Consider the following 24,826-nt stretch of genomic DNA (forward strand, 5'->3'; position numbering starts at 1 on the left):
AAAATCAACAACAATGAATAAGAGGAAAAGACAATATAAAAAGATGAACTATTCAGCACAAAAAATTAGGTGCGAAAAAGAAACTGTCAACAACACACAAAAAAAGACATCAAAATGATAGCACTAAATTCATACCTATCCATAATTACTCTGAATGTAAATGGACTAAATGCACCAATAAAGAGACAGAGAGTGGCAGAATGGATTAAAAAACAAAATCCATCTATATGCTGCCTACGAGACACACACCTTAGACTTAGAGACACAAACAAACTAAAACTCAAAGGATGGAAAAAAATATATCAAGCAAACAATAATCAAAAAAGAGCAGGAGTGGCAATATTAATTTCTAACAAAATAGAATTTAAAGTTAAATCCACCACAAAGCATAAGGAAGGACACTATATAATGATTAAAGGGACAACATACCAGGAGGATATAACCATATTAAATATTTATGCACCCAATAACAGGGCTGCAAGATATGTAAAACAAACTCTAAACAGCATACAAAACTGAGATAGACAGCTCCACAATTATAGTAGGAGAATTCAACACACCACTCTCGGTGAAGGACAGGACATCCAGAAAGAAGCTCAATAAACACACAGAATACCTAAATGCCACAATCAACCAACTTGACCTCGTAGACATATACAGAACACTCCACTCAACAGCAACCAAGTATACTTTCTTTTCTAGTGCACATGGAACGTTCTTTAGAATAGATCACATATTAGGTCATAAAGCAAGCCTTAGCAGAATCCAAAACATTGAAATATTACAAAGCATCTTCTCTGACCATAAGGCCATAAAAGTGGAAATCAGTAACAGAAAAAGCAGGGAAAAGAAATCAAACACTGGGAAACTGAACAATACCCTGCTCCAAAAAGACTGGATTATAGAAGACATTAAGGATGGAATAAAGAAATTCAGAGAATCCAATGAGAATGAAAACACTTCCTATCAGAACCTTTGGGACACAGCGAAAGCAGTAGTCAGAGGTCAATTTATATCAATAAATGCACACATACAAAAAGGAGAAAGGTCCAAAATCAAAGGATTATCCCTACAACTTGAACAAATAGAAAGAGAGCAACAAAAGAAACCCTCTGGCACCAGACAAAAGCAAATAATAAAAATTAGAGCAGAACTAAATGAATTAGACTTTAAAGTTAAACCCACCACAAAGGATAAGGAAGGACACTATATAATGATTAAAGAGACAATATACCAGGAGGATATAACCATATTAAATATTTATGCACACAATGACAGGGTTGCAAGATACATAAAACAAACTCTAACAGCATACAAAAGTGAGATAGCTTCACAATTATATTAGGAGAATTCAACATACCACTTTCAGTGAAGGACAAAAAACAATTTAAAGAACTAACATGACCAAAACCTGATTCTTAGATAAAATTAAAAAAATTGATAAATCATTGGCCAAAGTGACAAAAGAAAAACAGGAGAGGAAGCAAATAACCCAAATAAGAAATGAGATGGGTGATATTACAACAGATACACCTGAAATTAAAAGAATCATATCAGAGTACTATAAAAAAATTGTACTCTAAAAAATTTGAAAACCTAGAAGAAATGGATGAATTCCTAGAAACACACTACCTACCTAAACTAACACAGAGGTAGAACTAAACACACCCATAATGAAAGAAGGGATTGAAAAGGTAATCAAAAATCTCCCAACAACAACAACAAAAAAGCCCTGGCCCGGATGGCTTCGCTGCAGAGTTCTACCAAACTTTCAGAGAAGGGTTAGTTAACACCACTACTACTGAAGGTATTTCAGAGCATAGAAAAGGATGGGATACTCCCAAACTCATTCTATGAAGCCACCATATCCCTGATACCAAAACCAGGTAAAGGCACCACAAAAAAAGAAAACTACAGACCTATATCCCTCATGAACTTAGATGCAAAAATCCTCAACAAAATTCTAGTCAACTTAATTCAACAATGTATCAAAAAAATAATTCACCCTGACCAAGTGGGATTGAAAGCAGGTACGCAGGGATGGTTCAACAGTAGAAAAACAATTAATATAATCCATCATATAAATAAAAGACAAGAATCGCATGATTTTATCAATTGATGCAGAAAAGAATTTGACAAAATTCAATAGTCATTCATAATAAAAACTCTCAGCAAAGTAGGAATAGAAGGAAAATTCCTCAACATAATAAAGGGCATTTATACAAAGGCAATAGCCAACATCATCCTAAATTGAGGGAGCCCGAAAGCATTCCCACTGAGATCGGGAACCAGACAAGGATGCCCTTTATCACCACTCTTATTCAACATTGTGCTGGAGGTCCAAGCCAGAACAATTAGGCTAGATGAAGAAATAAAGGGCATCCAGATTGGCAAGGAAGAAGTAAAAGCATCTCTATTTGCGGGTGGCATGGTCTTATACACAGAAAACCTTCAAGAACCCTCAACTAAACTACTGAAACTAATAGAAGAGTTCAGCAGAGTATCAAGATATAATAAAATACAAAAATCAGTTGGCTTGCTCTACACAAACAAAAAGAACATCGAAGAGGAAATCACCAAATCAATACCATTTAGAGTAGCCCCCACAAAGATAAAACACTTATGAATAAATCTTACCAAAGATGTAAAAGACCTATACATAGAAAACTACAAGACACTATTGCAAGAAACCAAAAGAGACCTACATAAGTGGGAAAACTTAACTTGTTCATGGATAGGAAGCCTTAACATTATAAAAATGTCTATTCCACCAAAAACGATCTATACATACAATGCAATTCTGATCCAAGTTCCACCAACATTTTTTAATGAGAGGGAGAAACAAATCACCAACTTCATATGCAAGGGAAAGAGGCCTTGAATAAGCAAAGCATGACTGAAAAAGAAGAACAAAGTAGAAGGCCTCACTCTACCTGATTTTAGAAGCTATTACACCGCCACAGTAGTTAGAACAGCCTGGTATTGGTACAACAACAGACACATACAGCAATGGAACAGAATTGAGAAACCAAACATAAATCCATCCACGTATGAGTAGCTGATATTTGACAAAGGCCCAAAGTCAGTTAAATGGGGAAAAGATAGTCTTTTCAACAAATGGTGCTGGCATAACCGGATATCCATCTGCAAAAAAATAAAACAAGACCCATACCTCACACCATGCACAAAAACCAACTCCAAATGGATCAAAGACCTAAATATAAAATTTAAAACGATAAAGATCATGGAAGAAAAAATAGGGGCAATGCCAGGAGCCCTAATACATGGCATAAACACTATATAAAGCATTACTAACAATGCAGAAGAAAAACTAGATAACTGGGAGCTCCTAAAAATCAAACACCTATGCTCATCCAAAGACTTCACCAAAAGAGTAAAAAGACTACCTACAGACTGGGAAAAAGTTTTTAATTATGACATTTCTGATCAGCACCTGATCTCTAAAATCTACATGATACCGCAAAAACTTAAGTACAAAAAGGCAAATTGCCCAATTAAAAAACGGGCAAAGGATATGAACAGGCACTTCACTAAAGAAGACATTCAGGTAGCTAACACATACATGAGAAAATGCTCATGATCATTAGCCACTAGAGAAATGCAAATCAAAACTGCAATGAGATTCCATCTAACTCCAACAAGGCTGGCATTAATCCAAAAAACACAAAATATTAAATGTTGAAGAGGTTGTGGAGAGACTAGAACACTTACACACTGCTGGTGGGAATGTAAAATGGTACAACCACTTTGGAAATTGATTTGGTTCTTCCTTAAAAAGCTAGAAATAGAACTACCATACAATCCAGCAATCCCACTCCTTGGAATATATCCTAGAGAAATAAGAGCCTTTACACGAACAGATATACACATACCCGCGTTCACTGTAGCACTGTTTACAATAGCAAAAATGATGGAAACAACCCAAGGTGCCCATCAACAGATGAATGTATAAATAAATTATGGTATATTCACACAATGGAATACTATGCATTGATAAAGAACAGTGAAGAATCTGTGAAACATTTCATAACGTGGAGGACTCTGCAAGGCATTATGCTGAGTGAAATTAGTCAGTTGCAAAAGGACAAATATTGTATAAGAACACTATTATAAGAACTCGAGAAATAGTTTAAACAGGGAAGAGAATATTCTTTGATGGTTATGAGATGGGGAGAGAGGGAGTGGGTTTTCACTAATTATATAATACATAAGAACCATTTTAGGTGAAGGGAAAGACAAAATATAAGACAGGAGAGGTGAGCACAACTGGACTAAACCAAAAGCAAAGAAGTTTCCTGAGTAAACTGAACCCTTCAAGGGCCAGTGTGGCAGGGGCTTGGGGACCATGGTTTCAGGGGACATCTAAGTCAATTGGCATGATAAAATCTATTAAGAAAACATTCTGCATCCCACTTTGAAGAGTGGCGCCCATCTAAGATGTATCAATTGGTCTCAACCCACCTGCAGCAAAGGAGACTGAAGAACACCAAAGACACAAGGTAATTATGAGCCCGAGAGGCAGAAATGGCCACATAAAGCAGAGACTACATTAGCATGAGACCAGAAGAACTAGATGGTGCCCGGCTACAACCAATGACTGCCCTGATAGGGAACACGACAGAGAACCCCTGAAGGAGCAAGAGAGCAGTGGGATGCAGATCCCAAATTCTCGTAAGAAGACCAGACTTATTGGTCTTACTGAGACTAGAAGGATGCCAGAGTTCATGGTCCCCAAGCTTTCTGTTAGATCAATTCAGGAACCGCTCCCAAAGCCAACTCTTCAGACAGGGATTGGACTGGACTATGGGATAGAAAATGATACTGGGGAAGAATGAGTTTCTTGGATCAAGTAGACACATGAGAATATGTTGGCATCTCCTGTCTGAGGGGAGATGAGAGGGTAGAGGGGTCAGAAGCTGGCCGAATGGACATGAAATAGAGAGTGGAGGGAAGGAGCGGGCTGTCTCATTGGGGGAGAGCAATTAGGAGAGTATATAGCAAGGTGTATATAAATTTTCGTATGAGAGACTGACTTGATTTGTAAACTATCACTTAAAGCACAATAAAAATTATTTAAAAAAAAAAAACTATGTTAAAGATTAAGGGGAAATATATATCAGATGAGGAGCCCTGGTTGCACAGTGGTTAAAGTGGCTGGCTGCTAATCAAAAGGTCTGTAGTTCAAACCCACCAGCTGCCCCACAGGAGAAAGATGTGGCAGACTGCTTCCCTAAAGATTTGCAGCCTTGGAAACCCTATGGGGCAGTTCTACTCTGTCCTACAGGGTTGCTATGAGTTGGAATCAACTGGACAGCAATGAGTTTGGTTTTGTTTTTTCATACACCAGAAAATTTGCAAAGATCCCATAGCAGATTAACATCTACAAATAAATGCAATAAAATGAGAATTCTATGCATTAATTTGGCCAAATAGAATACATTTAACTAGTAAATATGAATAAACTTAACAGTAAGATGTGATAATACTACATGATAGCAATTCAGGATAAGTTGATGGCTAACAAGATTTTCTTCAAATTAATTTTAAAACAACTACTTGATAATAGGAATAAATCATGTAAAATATAAAGGAATAAAATATTTAATTAAAGATTACACTATCTCAACTTCTGTATACCACAGCAGATTAATGCTGGTGAACTATATCAAATTTTACTATCATGTGGATACTGTAAGAATAAATCATACAACAGGTTTGAAAATGATCCAAAAATTTGCTGGCTAATAAAACCCAAACCCAGTGCCATCGAGTCGATTCCGACTCCTAAAGACCCTATAGGACAGAGTAGAACTACCCCATAGAGTTTCCAAGGAGTGCCTGGTGGATTCGAACTGCTGACCCTTTGGTTAGCAGCTGTAGCACTGAACCACTACGCCACCAGGGTTGATGAGATATTTTAATACACATTCATCAGAAATTACTGATGTTACTATTTTCCCAAGCTGAAAAATTTTTAATAAAGTTGTAACAAAATGGTAGCTGATGTTTATGTATAATAAAGCCAGGTATAATTTTAGCAGTTGTCACAAATCAATCTAAAACAAAGGAATGTATTATATATTTTCTCCTTCTAAGAAGTGGTTCTTTACTATCATACTACCAGGTTTGATTTTAAACCAAATGTTATCACATTTGCACAGAATGTCTAATATTATAATGCAGTAAAAAAGAAAAAATTAAAGGAATAGTAAAAATAATTATGACCAGTCTTTATAGGTTTCATAGTCTTAATTGATGTAAATACAATAAGAGTGAACTCTATATAACACGTCCATAATCCTGACAATATTCTAACCTTGGAAACTATGAACATCCATCTATAACTTATAGAGCAATTCTCTTCCCACCATTACCTGTTCCCCCCTTACCCCTCCAAAAAAAAAAAAAAAAACATGAAATGCAAAATAAATCTCTGCAACCTGTACGATATGAAATACACTATTTGTGTGTTCAGGTCTGCACATAGAGAACAATTTTCTCTGTAAATATCTATGACAGGAGGATTTTCACTCTTAGCATGTATGTTTCAATTTTCTCTCAGGGTAGTTTCAGTTTAATCGGCACAAAATCACAGGTGAGAGCCAGCTTTCACACATCAGCATTGGTGAGCAAAGAAAAAGAGAGGCATAGAGATTTTGAAAATTAGTCAGCTAAAGATATTCATAGAGTCCGTTCCAAAATCATAGTCTCATGGAATGCACACGGTGAGAAATGGCCAGAAACACGTGGTCTGACCAGCTACTGATTTGCTAGAGCAATGCTTGGTCACCTTCAGCAGTCTTAGTACTAAAAGTAAATGTGCAATGTCCAATTATCTTTTTAATAAAATCATCAGACTATTTAAAAAAAAAAAAATGGTTCCATTACTGTGGAGTTGATTCCGACTCATAGCGACTTTATAGGACAATGTAGAACTGCCCCATAGGGTTTCCAAGGAGCGACTGGTGGATTCTAACTGCTGGCTTTTTGGCTAACAGCTGAGCTCTCAACCACTTTTCCACCAGAGCCACTATTATTTATCAATATGTTTCTTAATGTTTACTTACAATATCCATCAAAACAAGTATTTTGATGCCCCTTGAAAGGGTTCAATTCTTTAAGTGTCGGAAAAATGCAAATAGATATAGATAAATTATCAACTCATAGTAATCTTTGTTGACGGGGATTTATGAAACAGGCTGATAGCTATTCAAAAGATTATTTTATCTAACATGCTATACATCTGGTCTGTATTGTTATATCAAAGTCCTGTATCTTGCCTGAATAAGCAGAGTGGATAAGCAGTTAAGACTGAGTTTTTTAGAACCAGTCTCTGAGTTGAAAATCACAGTTGCGCTTACTAGATGAGTTACCCCAGAAGTTACTTAACTTCTCCAAGCATCAGTTCCTTATATATGAATTGTACTTTCCTCACTGGCTTATTGTAAAGAATAAATGTGATAATTTGAGTCTGTCACTAACACAGAGCTTGGCACATAGTAAGAGATCAGCAAATGTTACCAGCTTCTTTTCTTTTTTTTTCCTTAATCATTCTCATTATTGTTTGGAATGAGATAAACAGTAGACAGTGATGGCAAAAGTAAACTGGGTAATGCAAATTTTTACACATACCTTTAAGCATTCTGGAGCCCTGGTGGCGCAGCAGTTAAGTGTTGTGGCTGCTAACCAAAAGGTGAGCACTTCAAATCCACTAGCCTCTCCTTGGAAACCCTATGTGGCAGTTCTACTTTGGCATATAAGGTCACTAAGAGTCAGAATCAACTGGTCTTTAGGAAACTATGTGTTCAAGCCGGCAGAGTCACCATTAGCCTAGGTCCCTGAATGACCACAAGGATTAGTGCCACTTGCTGATCTGTTACACTGGGCTTGGGTTGTTAAATCGATAAGAAGTAAACCTTTATCTTGCTTAAGCCATTGGATTTTCAGATTTCTTTGTTACAGCAGTTAACGACTTCTTAAAACACCCTGTATTGGTTCAATATAGCCTTACACAGCATTAGTAATTTCAGTGGCATCTAGGTGATACAGCTGAGAGTTTAGATGTTTTAATTGAAGAAAAACATTGAAAAAAACCTCAGATATCACACAGCCACATACTAATAAACTCAAAGTAAAAGAAGCGCAAATATTCATGATGCCAATCAAGAACACCTATGAATAAAAAGTACTTAAATTGCCCCATTTAAAAAAAAAAAAATACTGTGTCTCAAAATTAGCACACATTTAAACATGTGATTACACAAAATAATAAGCTTTATAATATTCTGGAGTTATCAATGAAAACTTGTCCATTCTCTGATTTATCCCATAAATATAAAGCTGTACAGTACACTGGAAAGAGACTGAAGAAAGACATAAAGCCAAATCAGAAGAATTTGAAAGCTGGTTCCTCAATTTAATACATAACCTAAGAAAAGCAAATAAGCTCTTGTGACTGACCTTCATCTTTTGTAAACTCGTGATTAAAAATGAGTATGCCACAGAGTATTGGTGTGAGGACTGAAGGAGATAGCATATACAAGGGCAATGAATGAACTTTAAGGTAGTGCACGTAGGCACTGTGTTTCTCAGTGTCCTTCAGGTATCAGGAATGGTTTATTCACACATGCACAGACGTATGTATATACATATGTAAGCTTTCTGCTAAAATTCCTGGCAATGTTCTATGGTATGTGCCGAGGAGAAATGGGTTGTCAACTCAGCAACAAAAAAAAATTGACTCATTTATATTTGTCATTGGGATGGTTACCATTTTGATATTTTCTAAAACTAAGCCAGTGTCACGAATTCCATGCAAGAGAGAGGCATATGAAGGAAATGCTGGACAATAGCTTTTTGTGGTTTTTGTGTGATTATTTGCTATTGTTATTAAAGGAAAAATATTAAGAAAACACTATTAGATTCAGGCAATTAGAAAATCATCTGTTACCTTTGAGAGCGGTTTTGGTCGAGTGATATGACATGATTTGAAATCAAAGTGCAAAGTATTAAAAAGTTCATTGTTGGTGAAGACATGGGAGCAGAATAAGTATGCTGTTATGCATTTTTTTTTAATGTATTTGTATACTTCTTTGTATACTTTCTTGGTATACAGTGAATGAAGGGTATGTGAGAGTAAAGTCATTTAATACCAGGATCAGGGAACGAGGAGGGTGAGAGAAAAGACAGATGTCTAATTTTATGGGGAAAGAAAGTCATCAATATGGACATGATGTTAAGCTAAAGAGACAACGATGGAGATAACAGGTGGAGTGGGAAGGAAGAACTTAGGTAAGGAAAGGACGAGAGAGCATTTTCAGAGGCCAAGATTAATTGTTTAATAGCTCTATTGAGATTAATCTTGAAAAGCAACAAAGATTTTTTTTTTCTCAAAGGAATGTTTTAAAATATGTAACTATTTCAAGATAATGTTCAAGATGAATGATATTACGATGGAAAAAGTTCAAAAAAGTTGAGGAAGGGAACAAGCGTCAATTTTTTTTTTTTTTAAATCTAGTGCTGCTATAACAGAAATACCACAAGTGGGTGGCTTTAACAAATCGAAATTTATTTTCTCACAGTTTAGGAGGCTAAAGACCCAAAATGAGGGTGCCAACTCTAGGGGAAGGCTTTCTTTCTCTGTCAGCTCTGGAGCAAGGTCCTGGTCTCTTCTTAGCTTCTGATCCTGGACAATCTTCATGTGGCTTGGCATGTGTCTTCCTCCATCTCTGCTTCTCACATGCTTGTTTAATCTCTTTTATATCTCAAAGTGATTGACTCAAGACATACTCTACACTAATCCTGCTCATTTAACCAAGCAAAGACAACGCATTCCCAAATGGGATTATATCCATAGGCATAGAGATTAGGATATATAACCTATGTTTTTGGGGGACACAATTCAATTCATAACAGAAGTGTGTAGGAACACAAGTATATGACTTTTTTTGAATATGCTTTAACATATTCAAAATACCTACTATTAAAAAGAAAGTGATGAAAGAAAAGAACAGTTTCAGATAAAGCAAGATGTTAACAAGCAAACAAACAGTTCAAACTCATCCCTCTCAAAGATGAACTCACGGAAAACACCACAAAACAACCCACTGGTATGACAAAGGTGAATTAAAACTCACTGTGCTTTTTGTGCTAATACAGAGAACTCTAGTGGTATAGTGGTTAAGTGCTACGGCTGCTAACCAAAGGGTCGGCAGTTTGAATCCGCCAGGCGCTCTTTGGAAACTCTATGGGGCAGTTCTACTCTGTCCTATTGGGTCGCTATGAGTCAGAATCGACTCGATGGCACTGAGTTTTGTTTGGTTTTTGGTGCTAATACAGATCACTACCCTGACAGAGGCTTAGTGATGTCTCAGGAGGGAAGGCAAAGTCAGGATATTTATGAGGTTTGAAAATCTTGCTTAAGGTGGGTCTTTCCACGCAGGGCTAAATTTAGATTGGGCAAGGATTATGACATAATATTTTAGGATTGATGGACATCGTAAAGTGGGGGGTTTTGAGGTAAGCATTTGAAGAGTCATGTTTGACTACTTACTGGAAATTTAAACAGCCTGATGTTTATTTAAGTGGGCTCTGTAGGCAGTTCCCGAAACAAATGTTAAAGTTTTTCACAACTTTTATCTTCCTGGGCAAATGTCCTTGAATAGTAAAATCATGTTGATAGAGACTGGGAAAATAGATTCACGTTGGTGAAGACAGTAAGCTCTGTGGGTGTAGATGTTTCTGCTCTTACCCTATTCATTTCTTTCTTTCTTCTTCTTCACCTTTTTTTTTTTTTAAGTAGCACTAGAAATGTTTCACATGTACAGCAAGAATTCCTTTCCTAAGAAAGTATGATGTTGCAGAACATAGACAGTTCAATCCTGATCAATCATCTCTACTAAGAAAAGTATTAGCAACACTCAAAAGCACATTACATTCTAATAATCCATCAGTGTAGCTATATTCCTATATAAAAGATGAATACTTATTTTTAATTATTTTAAGAGTATTTTGTCATTTTTTTGTGGGGGGAAGGTTGCTATTTTTCTCATCCTTGAGATTTCCAAGTGATCCCTGAAGGACATCTTGTCTTGGTTGGGCACCCTTGTGCTCCTTCTGTACAATCTTGACACATTTAGTTCATGTAAGACTAATAATTATACTAAATATGGTATGATTTTGCCAAGTTATTATGATTTGCACATTGGGCTGAAAATTAACTATAAGTATTATAATTAACAATAAATGTGGTGACATTTATGTGCTTTACAGTAATTACAGAGTACCTAGGTATTACAAATGGTTAATGCACTTAGCTGCTAAACTAAAGGTTGGAGGATCATGTCTACCCAGAGACAATTCAAAAGAAAGGCCTGGTGGTCTACTTCCGAAAAATCAACCACTGAGAACCCTACAGAGTACAGTTCTACTCACACACATGAGGTCGTCATTGTCAGAGTCAACTCAACAGGAACAAGTATATAATAACTATTTCAAAAATGATACATAAAAGAATAAATTTAGATTCTGAATCATTTGGTGACTCATGCTATTAGTTAATACTAGAAAATATCATAGCATTGAGATTAAAATTGGAAAAACAATAGTGGTAAGAAAGACTCTTCCCCTAAAAGATAGATGGAAATTACTGAGACCTAAGAAAGGCTCTTAAAAAAAAAAAAAATTTTTTTTTTTTTTAAGAAAGGCTCTGAGTATAGCCAACATGAACTGAATTCCAATTAAAGAAGTATTCTCCTCTTCACTGTTTGAATATTCATACCTTCCATTAGTTTGCCAGCAGCACTTCAGTTTTAACGTATCTTCGGGACTGCATTAAATGACTCTAGATGTGTCTATGTGCGTGTTTTTTTTTCAAGTTTTAAAACATTTACACTGTGCATATATCATTTTACTTATTTATGGAGTTTAAGAGATTAGTTAATGACATCTCCTAAAGCAGAGAAGAGGGAGAAGTGGAAAAGAAACCATGAAAGAGAAATGATTAACTAATGTCGATTGTTTTCTATTAAAACTACAAGGCAGGATGAAATATACTGTGCTTGCTATTGTCTTAAAAGGGAATGGAAATGAAGAAAGCATAATAATGGTATAATTATAAACCTCTGAAGTTCTTCTTTGTCTAAAAGCATTAAATCTATTAGTGCAGCAAGACTGTGCTCATATCTAGCCGAAGACAAATATATTAGCATTATATGTTTCACAATAGTATAATTTAAAACACTGTCTCAAAATGAAGAATGCATACTTTGCCCATGGTTAATTTCATGTACCCCTTTTGCCCTTGGTTAACTAAAGAGAAAGTAGGATTCAGTTATGAGGCTTCTCCCCATCCAGTGGAATTGTTCTTGCCACACTATTTAAAGTTGCAGCCTTCTCCTCATTTTTTATTTGGTTATGGTTTGCTTTTTCCTGTTCCTACTCCCACAGCAGAAGGCTGAGCTCCATAATTGCAGGAATATCCTTTTGTTATCTGCTTTATCCACCCAGAAAAAGGAGCCTCAAAATAAAGGCCTGGCAATATACTTCAAAAAAATTAGCCATTGAAAACCCTATGCAGCACAGTTCTACTCTGACATACATGAATGGGTTCACCATGAGTTGGAATCAACTTGATGGCAACTTTTTTTTTTAATTTCCAGGGCCCAAGATCAGTCCCACAGAAAGTGCTCAATACATATTTGTTGTAGGAAAGGAGAAATAAGAAAGAAAGGCTGGAATTAAAAAAGGACAAAAATTACTGCGAATGGTGAGTCACTAATTGGACAACAAAGTTGCATGATAGAACTCTTAGTTTTTAGAAGGACACAGATCTTTGAACCTTCCTCGATGTCATTTACAGTTTCACTTTTTCCCACCAAGCTGCAAGGAAAGAGAGTCTAGGGCTGGATCTCTCTGACAGTAACCTCCACCCTTATTTGTCTTTTCCTAGCATTCTGTTCCTTGAATTCTCATTGAAATGAGACAATTTATAGGCGGGTTCAGGATATCAGTGGCCCACAACACTCATAAGCCAGGCTGCAGTGCTGAAGTTTGCTTAGTCCTGCTAAGGCAAAAAGAAAATGATCTAATATAGAGTCTATGTGGGTGTTGAGACAAAATTTCATAGCAATAAAAATCTACTGTATAAAATTAACCCATGATCTCCATGTTGCAAAACTCAACAGGCAATTTTTAGGACTCAAGTTATACGATATCTCATCAGGACTCAACAAAGATGACCACATCTTTTTAAGCTCTCTATTGTGAATTTCACGACATCAGGCTCTGCTGCTTTCTTTCTAGCCCACTGGTCTCTCCTTCTTTGTGACCTTTACAGGTTTGTATTATTCTATCAGGGCTATAAAACAGTGGGTGGTGCACTTATTTTAACCCAGTACTCCATCGGTTAAAAAAAAGAAACTAAGCCAACTTCACCAATGATTTTACCAACATATTATGAATATTACGATACTACATAAAAACAAAATGGTAAGACCGAGATGAAGATAAAAAGGACAGTATTTTTAAAAGCTTTCTAATTGCAATAGTTCACATTATCATTAGCAAATGAAGCCAGACAAAATATGCACACTGGGCAACATATACTGTTAACAGTAATGGATATGAATCCACATTTCAAATAGACTTCATAATTTTTTTTAAAAAGCAACTTTGATCTCTTGATAGATCTCATTAAGTTGTCAATGTTTCATCTTATGAAGTGTCCATGAAAATGTCCAATTAGTCAAAAAATTGTTCTGCTATGCCATTTTCTTGGTGTTTTCTTGCACTTGCATTATGATGATGAACAACCTGAAATTTATTTCCATGAATATTTTAAAGCTATCTGTCCATTTACTGGGAAACCCTGGTGGCGTAGTGGTTAAGTGCTATAGCTGCTAACCAAAGGGTCAGCAGTTCAAATCTGCCAGGCGCTCCTTGGAAACTCTGTGGGGCAGTTCTACTCCATCCTATAGAGTCGCTGTGAGTCGGAATCGACTTGACGGCACTGGATTTGGTTTTTTTGGTTTGTCCATTTGCTGAGGTATATTTTATTTAAAACTAGATAATTCAATATTTAGATCCACTTTGTTACTTAAAAAAGTATAGGTAATCTGATTTATATGATGATTTCTGAATTACAAACAAAAGATAAAGTATATGATTCTCACCACTTTAATTTCTGTTCTCCCCTCAAGATGAAAATCAAGTTTAAAATAATTGTATTAATAATAAAATGATTAAGAAAAGGAGGAAGGAGAAGGGAAAACAAGATCAGAAGCTACCTTTTTTTTTTTTTTTTTTTTGTAGCACTTACAATGGGCCAGGTACTTTCCTAGTAAATTTATATGTATTAACCCATTTACTGAAAAAGGTAAATGACTAAAGCCTTTAGTATGGATTATGCCTGAACATAAAGAAAACTAAAACCTTCACAACTGGGCCCACAACATCATGATAAATGGTGAATAAATTGAATTTGTCAAGGATTTCATTCTACTTGAAAAAATCATCAACACGTGTGAACACAAGAGTCAAATTTAATGATGTACTGCATTGGGTAAATCTACATCAAAAAGACCCCTCAAAAATCTTTAAAAAGCAAAGATGTCACTTTGATGACTAAAGTGAGTCTGATCCAAGCCTTGGTATTTTCAATTGCCTCATATGCATGCGAAAGCTGGACAATTAAAAGGAAAACCGAAGAAGAATTTATACAGTAGAATTGTGGTGTTGGTGAAGAATACTGAAAATACTATGGACTGCCAGAAGATTGAACAAACCAGTTTTGGAGGAAGTACAACCAGACTGCTCCTTAGAAATGAGACTTTGTCTCCCTTTGGCCACTTCGTCAGGAAAGAATAGTCAGTGGAGAAGGACATCATGCTTGGTAAAGCAGAAGGTCAGGAAATCCCTCCATGAGACAGACTGACACAGTGGCTGCAACGGTGGGCTCAAACATACCAACAACTGCGAGGCTAGCACAGCACTGGGAAACATTTAGTTCTGTTATACATAAGGTTACTATGAGTTAGAGCAGACTGGATGGCACTTAGCAACAGCAACTCATTTAATCTTCACAGTAACCCAATTGAATAGGTGCTATTATACTCCCTATTCCATAGATGAAAGAAAGAAGGCACAAAGAACTGAAGATCTTACCCATGATTGCTAGTAGAGCCTGGACTCAAATTCTGGAGGCCATGCTCAGAACCCTCAGCCCTAAATACCATGTCCCCAGTACATCTCAGAGTATACATAATGTGGGGTGTATGACATGAGACCCAATAAGGGACCTATATAGTAGTTACTGTCAAAGTGTATTTCCTTGTTTGTTAAGGTAACAGAAAATATAAACACGAGTTATATTCTTCCTGAACCCCAATGGATGGACTGCACACTTCTTAGGCTGTTGGCTCCTAAATTTAGAAGACTATCATTCCAATTACATTATTCCTGAAAGTTTACCTCTTGGACATCTTTTCTGAGTCATGGCCAAGAACCATGTGCATCCTAGTACCCTGCCATGCTCATTAAAAATAATGTTCCTGGAGCCTACCTCCAACTCTACTTAATTTGAATCTCTAGAGGAGGAAATAGGAATTTACATCTTAATCAGAATTCTAGATGCTTCTCATCCAGAATCTCTGCTGTAGGAATCTTGCCTACTCATGAGGTTTAGCAAAGAAGAAAATATCAACATTACAAGAATCACAAGACAACAATTTAAGTAGGTTTATCCTCATATAATATCCAAGCCCTTAACAGAACTTTAAAATGTAGTTCTGAATAATGCAAATAATATTAATAATTTGCATGACATTTTTAATCTACATATATTAGCTTCCACAGATCATCAATTAATTTTCTAAATTTTGATCCTCAGTTTCATAATGGATTCTAAACTTTTTCCAGTTGTTAACATTGCGTTCACTCTCAGACAGAATTTATCTTCTCTTAATGTTCAGATGAAAAATTGATTATCTCTTGTCTGGTGGCACCTTTGGAAATCTTTAGGATTTCTCGGGAAATACTGATAGTGGTTCAGGAGTTGCTTCTACAAATGCTTTTATTATTGTCGAATGTAATTTAACTAGATGTGGAGACTAGAACGAAATCAGAAAAAACGTAGACATCCTTGTCCAAGGGTGGGAGTGTTTGTGAGTCAGAAATAAACCCTTGCTGAGCAATTGCACCCCATGTTGCTTCATTTCTTGTCTTCATTGGTCATTCAAGATAGGAATACTGGGTAGGCTTGGTCAGGTTAGAGTGCCAGGAGTAAAGCTCGGTATTCTCCTACAAGAGTGAACACATCCCCCTGGTTATTTTCTTATTCTAAAGGCAAAATTAAACTCTTATGGTTCTTGCTCCGAATGGATCCAAATGTCTTTCCTTTATTCCTTGTCTTAAATAATCACACAGCACTTGCCAGTTTGAGTTACATTTTCTTATTCATCCTCAATTATGTGTTTCCCATCACCTAAATGTTCCTTTTTTTTTTTTCCACTCATCAATGTGCTCCTTGTAATGTCACAGTAGGTGCCTCTCTCTTTTCATCCTTCATATCAGTCGTGGTAATGGATGGGTATTATTGGATTCATCCTTACCTTCCTATCTAAGATTTCTACATCTTTTTAACTTTTAGAAAAGGAGCTGTTCCCTCACTTCTTCATCTGCGAGACCAGCTTGCACTGACCATTCACAACAATATTCACTACTTTGAGTCTCATACCACACAGTATCTGAGCAGTACCTGAGCAATTTCTATTTAGGCCTCAAAGTGAACTACATTTTCCTTCCTATTTCCTGTCTTACAACTCCCATTTTTACCCTTGCTTCCATTCTAGCGTTGACATACAATGTTGCCAAGTTTCTATTTTAAAGATCAACATTTTATTGTGCTGACAACCATTCCCAGACAGATGAGTTATAAAATATATATCTTGGTAAACTGATTGGCTATAACAACTGACAATGACAAGAAAAATATCAGTTCCATTTTTATTGAGCCATCTTAAGAGATGATAGATAATTATAACAACAGAGTTTACCGTGTAATTTGGTTCTTGTTGTCCAGTTAAGTTTCTATACACAAGGAATGTTCTATCACACTCAGAGTGCTACCACTTTTCCATAACCAATATTCGCAGGTTTAGATTATGAACAATCTTCCAACCCATCTATATCAGTAACTATCCCTAGTGCAGAGCCTTGATATTTCTTTCACTTCATTCCTGTTTTCCTTTGCCTTTGGTGCTTTATCTATAATCTTTATTATTATTGTACTTACACTTTCATTTTTCTTACTTTGACTACTTTTCTCCATCTTGACAATAACAGAAATCCTTTACTTATTATTCTAAAGTAACCCAGTTGAGGCTCAGAAAGGTTGATCCAGATATAATATTATAAATATATATATATATTATAAAAGTTTAGTATAAATAATGAATTTAAAGTACAAAAAAAAATTCATTCCAGAAATAATCACCAAGTACTTACCATGCTCCAGGCATTGTGATTGAAAGATGAATATGACCCAGTCTCTGCTCTAAAGGAGATCAGGGTCACATTACTTACACAAAGCATGCTAGCATATTTCCTTGTTTTATTTCACTTTGTTTATAGATTTCTCCAAGATAGTACCCAGTAGCATTCAAAGCAAATTACAATTGTGAGAGTTAAACATAGCAGCATTTCATGTGGTGGTAAAGAGAAAGTTTTTTCAAAGATTTTCCTCAATGTAGACACATGACAGTTGTTTGGAAGAATACATTATAGCCAAAGTAAAAGGGAATGTAATTTAAATGGAAAGGATGTGAAAGTAAGTTTAATCCTAGTTAAAAGTCAGAGTTTTAGCCCATGATGAGTATAAATACAAAGTGAGTTCCAGTACATGTTTTTTGGTTTAGAATACATGCTCTTTGTTTTGGAAAGGAGTTAGAACCTACAGTTCTTTGCCGTATTTTTTTTTTTTTTTTAAGCTTTCTCTTTTTATTTTATATATTTGATGAAAAGTACACTCCTCAAGAAGTCTTGACCTCTCACTAAGATTCTTGATTAGAGGACATGTTTTTTCCAGAATTTGACAAATTAACTGCATAAAGCTACTTCAGTGACTGAGAAAGTCTTGTTTGTTTTAGAAGCACAAAATAGATTACATTAAAAAAAATTGCTTGCGTCAGAGGTTTACTTTGGATAGTTAAAAATTCAGAATTGATAGCAACATCATGGAGGTAATCAGGGACTTTTAAAAAATAATGAATTAACATTCAATGAAAGTGGGGTGCACTACAATTAATAGGCTTTGAGACCATCATGTATTATAATTGCATATTAAGCACTGGCAAAAATAGAGTATCCAACTCGAAATGGTTATAACTAAGACTTAATATTACTGATTTCCTTTTCTCTGTCTCTCTTAGACATTATGAGATCCTTTATCATATTTTTAAGGGGCTCTGGTAGTTCAGTGGAATTGCAATCGACTCTACAGCAGTGGGTGTTCTTGGTTTTATCATATTTTTAGTTAACTGTGCAAAACTACTGTTCACACAACAGTAATGCTGTCTATCAACAGGTCTCTATGGCAATGCTCCATCATAGAAACCTTCATTCAACATTTGAACAGTAGAGGTTGAGAACTATAAATTTGTCATGGAAATAACATCAGCAGTCAGACAGGAAACAGCCTTGATCTGCATGCCCTCCTGATGCTTGCCTGTCCTCTTTCTCACCTCTCATACAAAGGACAAGCAGATAATAAGGTGAGTAAACTTTATACAAGACTTCAGTAGTCGGTCTGACAGCAACTGGAGAAACCCCGAGAGCATGGCCCCTGGACACTCTTTTAACTCAGTACTGAAGTCACACCTGAAGTTCACCCTTCAGCTAAAGATTAAACAGGCCTATAAAGCAAACCATAACATGTGTATACAAGATTAAATGGGCCTACCAGCCCAAAAGCAAAGACAAGAAGGCAGGAAGGGACAGGAAAGTTGGACAAATGGAAATGGGGAAACTGAGGTCCAGAAAGGGAGAGTGTTGATACATTGTGGGGTTGGCAACCAATGTCATGGAACAATTTGTGAATTGTTTCATGAGAAACTAATTTGTTCCATAAACTTTCACCTAAAGCACACTTAAAAAAAAAAAAAAAAAAGACCTATGTAGTATAACCAAGAATAGGAAAAACGGTTTGGACACCCATGGTGCACTTCTAATATTCACAAATGGTAAATGACCACTGCTGGAATGATTTATGGGCTAAATATTCCTTGTTATATTTCCCTTTCCACTGCTATTCATAATGTTTTCGCTGGCCAATTTTTTCAGAAGCAGACTACCAGGTCTTTCTTCCTAGTCTGTCTTAGTCTGGAAGCTCTGCTGAAACCTGTCCACCAAGGATAACCCTCCTGTTATTTGAAAAACCAGTGGCAAAATGTCCAGTATGATAGCAACATGCAAGCCACCACAGTACAACAAACAGACAGATGGAGAAAAGATTGAAGTTGTCAAGGATTTAATTTTACTTGGATCTACAATCAACACCTACAGAAGCAGCACTCAAGAAATCAAACGACGAATTGCATTGGGCAAATCTATTGCAAAAGACCTCTTTAAAGTGTTAAAAAGCAAATATGTCACTTTGAAAACTAAGCTGTGCCTGATTCAAGCCATGATGTTTTCAATTATCTCACAGACATGCGAAAGCTGGACAATGAATAAGGAGGACCAAAGAAGAATTGATACCTTTGAATTATGGTGTTGGCAAAGAATATTGACCATACCGTGGACTGCCAGAAGAACAAGCAAGTCTGCCTTGGAAGAAGTACAGCCAGAGTGCTCTTTGGAAGCAAGGATGGTGAGACTTCACCTCACGTACTTTGGACATCTTATCAGGAGAGACCACTCTCTGGAGGAGGGTATCATGCTTGGTAAAGTAGAGGTTCATCGAAAAAGAGGAAGACCCCTGATGAAATGGATTGACACAGTGGCTGCAATAATGGGCTCAAACATAATAACCATTGTGAGGTTGGTGCAGTACTGGGCAATGTTTCGTTCTTTTGTACCTAGGGTCACTATGAGTCAGAACCGACTGAACAGCACCTAACAACGTTTCCCGTTAAGAACTAAAACAAATATCCTGTTGAAAATAAATAAAAGTGGAAGAGATACTGCTATTTTTGCAGTTATTACTGAGTAGCATGCTGGCCTGCTTTCCTAACAATTACTTTTAACGTAATGTGAATGATGAGATGCATAGTCTTACCCTATCTAGGACACAGTGCTCAGTCTTACAGTACTGCAGTCTTCAATTACAAGTTAAAATGCAAAAGCAAGGGGCTTTCTTCAGCTTCTTTAGCTTAATGGAAACAGAGCATCAAGATACAGAGTTTATATTTTTATATAGAAATCCATATGATCCAGAACAATATAAAAAAGAAACATTTTGATGTGAGTCTTAGGGCACACGGTATAAATAAAATCAGCTCCAGAGACCACTGATAATTGTCTGGTGAATATAAAATGGCTTCTGAGCTTGCTGGCAGCTTATAGCCAGCTCATTAGAGTTATCCAAAGGTTTGCTTTATAAAGGAGTTACTGAAGTATTAAACTACTAAACAAAGGAAAATCCAATCTTGTGCTATCCTCAGTCTTGCCCATACTTCATAACACATTAGATGAATATTTTCTTCTGATATTTCCTGTCAAAGTCACCAGAACATTCTTTCCTTGTTTGCCTTTTGCAATAATGTCATTTGTTAAAATGTACAGCAAAAAAGAGACAATTTCATCCTTAATATGCTAGTTTGCTCTCCAAGCAAAGATATTTTCTTACAGAGTACCGGTTCTTATAGACGTTATAAGCCATGTAATGGACAACCACATCATTCTCGTACTAAACTTGTTTTTTAAAAAATGTTAATCATTTCTGGATTCTGTTGTTCTTCCACAAGTGAAAACTAAAAATTATTTTTTTAGCCTGTCGAGATGTTCATCAGATTTACATTTTCCTTCTCATTACAGAACTTTAAAATGAGCCACACTTCACAGCTCAAAGTGTGGAAGGTGTCATTAAACTAGCTGTCTAATCAAGAAGGTGTAAAAAATTTAATTAAACTAATAGCAGGCTGACTCAATTATTCTAAAATATATTAAAACACATGTTGTACATGTGATTATGGTCATAACTCACATATGGTTTTAATTTACTTTTTTGTTCATCTTATTAAGTTACCATATTTCTTAGCAGATGGGTAGTGAATACATTCAAACATATATACTCACATATACATATATATGTACATGCACACACACATACAATAATAAATACTACTGTACATATAATATTAATATTTTGAATATAGATAATTCCACATTTTCGATTTTTATAAGAAAGAGTGATACAACACTAAAGCTAATATTTAAGAGATCACTGCCTGTACCTTGCCTTGTATGCAGATACTGCTTTCCCCATTTTTCCTGGCATAACTGCAAAAACCAGCTACTCTTTTTGTTAAAATAGAGCAAAATTTATCCTTATTAAGAGGGGTTAACTAAAACTCCAAGTTTACGGTAATTAATTATTTCATGAGTAATATCATTGCTTTCAGCTATTTAATTTTCTCTTTTCTGAAGTCTTCATTCTTGCTTTCTTTTCATTTGCCTTGCTTTTACTTATTTTCTTCAAGATCCCAGGAGTCTTCAGAGGACTTATGTGCATAGTATTGCATAATTTTACTAAAAAAAAAAATCTGTGGTCTTCACCAAAAGCACAAAGCTTAGGGATTTTCCTATGAGAACCAATCAGCATTGTTTTGTTCCAAAGCTATCAGTTTATATCCCCTCTTTTCCAGATGTCTTAGTTAAGGAGGAGACTGGACGAGACAGCAGAGTAGGTTGACACTGACAAAGAGCATGTCTCCATAACTGCAGAAAAAACAGCCAATATGCAACAATCAAAGTGAGGGTCATCTTTTCAGGTACTAACAATGCTATCTATACAAATGAAGGGCGACATTCTTCTACTGAAGGAGCAATGACCAGTGTTCTTTGCATATGCACTGATGCCCTTTAAATTTCAGCACTTCTCACCACCCAGATAACACTGTAGTTCCTCAGAAAAAAAAAATTCTCAGAGGCAGAGTAAAAATTGCTCTTGGTTTTGGGTTGTTTGTCTGGACAATATGATGGTCAAATGCATCACTCAAACTTTCATTCTTCTGCTTACATGTTCACAAGATACAGTCAGCTAACGAGGGCTGTCAGTGCTCCTAACTGTTCCGACTGTCATAAATTTCAACACTAATTATACTTCTAAACCTTTTTTTAGATAGCGAAATTGTCAGAGACCCCAAAGTATCGATACTAAGAAGATAAAATGATTTTTTACAAGAGAGATCTACTCGAAGACTATGTATTGTTGCTTTAAATGGATATTTTGTTTTGTTATATTGCCTTTCCTTTAACGTATTTATGACATCATCACATATTACTTGTTTGTGAAGCATTTTAAAAATGGATTCTGAAAAAAAAAATCTACAGTTTAAATAACAGGCTCTCATTTAATAGCCATGACGGTATATAAAAACCAGTGGCCACATTTAGCTAGCATTCATAGTATCCTTATTTTTATGAATATCTTCCTGGTAAAACATGTCTAGGTATCTTCCAAATAAATAGAATGTGGGGTTTCACGTCACTGTGAGACCTGAGCCTTATTAAATAATGACTATAATATGTTGCTCAGGAAAATAGCCCTTGACTAGTTTTTTTTTTTAGTCTTTAAGAGACATAATTGCTAAGGTCACATCCGGGTTTTGGTGGGGAGGGATGAAGACCTATCCCAGTGACTGCTGGCTCCTGACTGTACTTCTGAGCAATCCTCAGACTACTTAGTAAGCATTACTCCAGATGGCCCGTTGGCAGCTGACAGCAACTCTCCCATCACAGCATATGGCCCACTGATTGTTGACAACTGTCATTCAGACAAAACTCACTAGTGCTGCATGCCAATCACAAAGCACTCACTAAAAAAGGGGATCAAAGCTGGCACTGACATGTACTGCCTGTCCTGAGTAGATACTAAATAATTAGTCAGTTTGACTGGAAAACTCCCATTGGCTACAGGAAAATAATAATAACAATAATGCACTGGGGTGAAAAAAAGCTTGCTAAAATATCTGGAGGGATTGACTGGCACTAAAAATACTACCTGCATTCCTATGCATTACGTTATTTCTCCTAACAAAGTTTCATAGTATTTCATCAAAACAATTTTTAATGACATAGACACAAACATATTTCCATGTAAGCATATTTTGTAATACTTTTTCACAATTATTTACTTGGTTGTAAAAGTGTCTTAAGATATTCTGGTTAAATAATACAGTCAAATAAATACAAATCTTAAACCTCATTTAAGAGTTTACAGTGAGAAACTTATCTTCATTGCCTTATCAACATGGCTAACTAATGACAGATAGACCTTTAAACATCAATTTAAAAAAATTAATAAGCTACAGTTTCAGATGAAATAATTTCTTAAAGTGCCACATATTATTAACAGATACTGCTACATTTTTGTTTGGGTTCTGTTAACAGCTACATTTACTTTTACTGTTTTAGAGTGAATTAAAGAGTAAGAAAACTTTGAAAGAAGGCCCGATGACCCAACCTTCTCAAGGTCCCAAGCTTTTCATGCCAAAATAAGGTTCTCGGATGATTTTTTTTTTTTTTAAACAAACTGGCATTAAATGGTTAATGTAAAGAGTAAAAATGAGCCAGGCATAAAAATACGTTTGGCTTGACATCTTTTATTAGTACCCATGGAATATTTTTCTTAGATCTATTATATACCACAGGAGCTCTGGCAGCACAGTGGTTCAGAGCTACAGTGAGCTACGGGCTGCTAACCAAAAGGTCATCAGTTCAAATCCAACAGCTACTCCTTGGAAACCCTATAGGGCAGTTCTACTCTGACCTATAGAGTCGCTATGAGTCAGAATTGACTTGACGGCAATGGGTTTGGTTTTGCTTTTTGGTATTGTATTGGTCACACTTTGTTGGGATAGTTAAGAATGGATGATAATAACTGAGGGAAGAAACAGATGAAAATACTAGAGGAGCTTCAGTAATTGGATTTCTCTTGATTTGAGGAAAGGCAATCTTGGATATATGTAAGAGCCCAGAATCTGGAGTGAGAATTGTGGCCTTAGATAACTTACTTAAAATTCTCAGACCACTGGAGTTTCCTTGTTTACAAAATATGGATAATAGTACCTGTTTCACAGGGGTGGGTAAGGTACTACCTGAAGCATCCTATAAAAGCCAAACCCACTGAGTCCATGCCGACTCATGATAACCCTATAGGACAGTGTAGAACTACCCCATAGCATTTTCACGGCTATAAATCTTTATGGAAGCAGACTACCACATCTTTCTCCCATGGAAAGCCTTGTAGGTTTAAACTACCAACCTTTTGGTTAGCAGCCAAGTGCTTAATCACTGTGCTACCGGGGCTCCTCAAGCTGAAGCATAAACCAAAAAAAAAAAACTCATGGCCGTCAAGCTGATTCCAACTCACAGCAACCTTATAGGACACAGTAGAACTGCCCCATAGGGCTTCCAAAGAGCTGGTGAAGTCAAACTGCTGACCTTTATGGTTAGCAACTGAGCTCTTAACCAACTACACTACTAGGGCTCCAGAAGCTGAAGTATGGTAAGTCTTTAATAAGGGCCAGCTACAATCATCAATGGTGAAAAGACACAACCAGAATATTCCTGAGAAGCAAGGATGATA

The sequence above is a fragment of the Elephas maximus genome, chromosome 9 (assembly GCF_024166365.1).
Source record: "Elephas maximus indicus isolate mEleMax1 chromosome 9, mEleMax1 primary haplotype, whole genome shotgun sequence".
Classification (NCBI taxonomy): Eukaryota; Metazoa; Chordata; class Mammalia; order Proboscidea; family Elephantidae; genus Elephas; species Elephas maximus.